This window comes from Sorex fumeus, unplaced genomic scaffold (assembly GCF_029834395.1).
Source record: "Sorex fumeus unplaced genomic scaffold, SorFum_2.1 ptg000030l, whole genome shotgun sequence".
Lineage (NCBI taxonomy): Eukaryota > Metazoa > Chordata > Mammalia > Eulipotyphla > Soricidae > Sorex > Sorex fumeus.
The window spans coordinates 22,965,764-22,968,993 of NW_026606087.1; the positions used below are offsets into that span (position 1 = coordinate 22,965,764).

The 3,230-nt window shown below is 48.3% G+C and overlaps 1 pseudogene; it reads left to right on the top strand.

The window, feature by feature from the left end:
- Nucleotides 1-269: 269 nt before the first annotated feature.
- On the top strand, nt 270-1,837 carry LOC130025141 (elongation factor 1-alpha 1-like; annotated as a pseudogene).
- The last annotated feature ends 1,393 nt before the right edge of the window (nt 1,838-3,230 follow it).

A 3,230-nucleotide genomic window follows, 5' to 3' on the forward strand; every position in this document is an offset into this window, starting at 1 on the left:
AACACAGGCAGGCATGTTAGAGGCCCTAGCAATGCTAAGTCAGGGAGGTGAGGGAAAGGTGACCACTGCAGGGATACAGAGCATCCCTATCTTTCCAGAAGGAGTGCTTCTCAGCTCTAGATAGTAGAAGGTTTGGCATTGAGAGATCTCTTGGATTATTTTAATGTATAAAAGAAATGTAAAATGTGTGATATTGCCTGACTTATTTATTGCCTGATATTGCCTGAGTTAATAATGATTGAAACACATCTAAAATACCCAGGGTCCTTTTTTGCAATGGGTTTGCCGCCAGACCAAAGGTGTCGTGAAAACCACAGCTAAACGCAAGCCAAAATGGGAAAGGAAAAGACTCATATCAACATCATCATCATTGGACAAGTAGACTTGGACAAGTCCACCACCACTGGCCACCAGATCTACAAATGTGGCAGCATTGACAAGAGAACAATCGAAAAATTCGAGAAGGAGGCTGCCGAGATGGGAAAGGGCTCCTTCAAGTACGCCTGGGTCTTGGATAAACTGAGAGCTGAGTGTGAGCTTGGTATCACCATTGATATCTCCCTGTGGAAGTTTGAGACCAGCAAGTACTACATGACCATCACTGATGCTCCAGGACACACACAGAGACTTTATCAAGAACATGATTACAGGCACTTCTCAGGCTGACTGTGCTCTCCTGATTATTGCTGCTGGTGTGGGTGAATTTGAGGCTGGTATCTCTAAAAATGGGCAGACCACCCCCGGGCATGCCCTTCTGGCTTACACACTGGGTGTGCAAAAGCTCATTGTTGGCGTTAACAAAATGGATTCCACTGAGACACCCTAACGTCAGAAGAGATAATAGGAAATTGTTCAGGAAGTCAGCACCTACATTAGAGAAAATTGGCTACAACCCTGACACAGTAGCATTTGTGCTAATTTCTGATTGGAAAGGTGACAACATGCTGGAGCCAAGTGCTAATATGCCCTGGTTCAAGGGTTGGAAAGTCACCCGTAAAGATGGCAGTGCCAGTGGAACCACACTGCTTGAAGCTTTGGATTGCATCCTGCCTCCCACTCATCCAACTGACAAACCCCTGCGTCTGCCCCTCCAGGACGTTTATGAGATTGTAGGTATTGGTACTATTCCTGTGGGCCGAACTGAGACTGGTGTTCTAAAATCTGTCATGGTGGTCACATTCGCTCCAGTCAATGTTAAAACGGAAGTTAAGTCTGTTGAAATGCACCAGGAAGCTCTAAGCAAAGCTTTTCCTGGGGACAACATGGGCTTCAACATCAAGAACTTGTCTGTTAAAGATGTTTGTCATGGCAATGTGGCTGGTGACAGCAAAAATGATCCTCCAGTGGAAGCTGTAGGCTTCACAGCTCAGGTAATTATTCTGAACCATCCCGGTCAGACCAGTGCTGGTTATGCACCTGTGCTGGATTGCCATACCACCCACATTGCTTGCAAGTTTGCTGAGCTGAAAGAGAAGATTGACCCTCGTTCTGGGAAAAAGCTGAAAGATGGGCCCAAGTTCTTGAAATCTGGTGACGTTGCCATCGTTGATATGGTGCCTGGCAAGCCCATGTGTGTTGAGAACTTCTCTGACTACCCTCCTCTGGGTCGTTTTGCTGTTCATGATATGAGGCAGACTGTTGCTGTGGGTGTCATCAAAGCAGTGGACAAGAAGGCAGCTGGACGTGGCAAGGTTACCAAGTCTGCTCAGAAGGCTCAGAAGGCTAAATGAATATTATCCCCAGTACCTGCCACCCCATTCTTAATCAGTGGTGGAAGAATGGTTTCAGAACTGTTTGTCTCAATAGGCCACTTAAGTTTAATAGTAAAAGACTGGTTAACGATAATAATGCATTGTAAAACCTTCCGATCACAGTCATAACCATCCTGTTGTTCGTCGATTGCCTCAAGCAGGCCCCAGTAAAATCTTCATCCTAGCCCTGAGAATTTTTTTTAAAAGTGCCATATTCAAGGCTCTTTCAGGGTTAGGAGAATGAGACCCATCATTGTCACTGGTATTTGGCATATTGGGTATGCCGCGGGGAGTTTGCCAGACTCTGCCGTGTGGGCAGGTTACATTCAGTAGCCTGCCAGTTTGTCCAAAATAAGAATGAGATAATAAGATGTCACGCGGCCGCAAATGTGGCCACACGCTTCTGGGAGCTGGGTTTTATAGTCTCTGGGTCTTGGCCGTTGATGGGATTACATGGCGCCAGGGTCCAGTTGGTGGGTGTGACCCCTGCCTACTGGAATTTGGAGGATCTGGGTGGAGCATGCTAAGCCCCAATCCGAGCAGGCTTGGAGATCTCAGCCCTGGGACCTGCATGCCTTTGTTCCTCTTCTGGTACCTTCATGCATGTGGAGAGTGGTCTCAGCATGGTGATGGCTGGTTCTGGAGGTCTTTGGTTGCCAGAGCCCTGGTCAGGGCGGGGAGGGAAACTCAACCCGCTCCCCTCCAAGGGGCCCCAGCGAGGACAGCCAGGCGCGGGGGCAGGAGACTATAAAACCCAGCTCCCAGAAGAGAACAGCACAGAGTCTCCTTCCCCCGCCCCTGGCTGTCTTCACCGGGGCCCCTTGAAGGGGAGTGGGTTGAGTTTTCCTCCCTGCCCTGACCAGGGCTCCAACAGCCGAAGACCTCCAGAACCAGCCATCACCATGCTGAGACCACTCTCCACACGCATGAAGGTACCAGCAGAGGAACAAAGGCATGCAGGTCCCGGGACTGAGATCTCCAAGCCTGCTCGGATCGGGGCTTAGCATCCTCCACCCAGATCCTCCAAATTCCAGTAGGCAGGGGTCACACCCACCAACTGGCCCCCTGGTGCCATGTAATCCCATCAACGGCCAAGACCCAGAGACTATAAAACCTTCCGAAGGAAAGGAAAATGTTTTGTGGACCATTTTTTTTGTATGTGTGGAAGTTTAAGTTATTAGTTTTTAAAATGAGTACTTTATAATGGAAACAACTTGACCAAATATCTATCACAAAATTTTGAGACCCATTAAAAATAAAGTTTTTTTTTTCTTTTTGAGTCACACCTGGCCATACACAGGGGTTACTCTTGGCTCTGCACTCAGGAATTATCCCTGGCCGTGCTCAGGGGACCATATGGGATGCTGGGAATCAAACCAGGGTCAGCCGCATGCAAGGCCCAGGATCAAGTAAACATTTGCTTTGGGTGATAGCTGACCATCAGAGGGTGACCTCTGGGCAGAATATAATGTTTGTGGA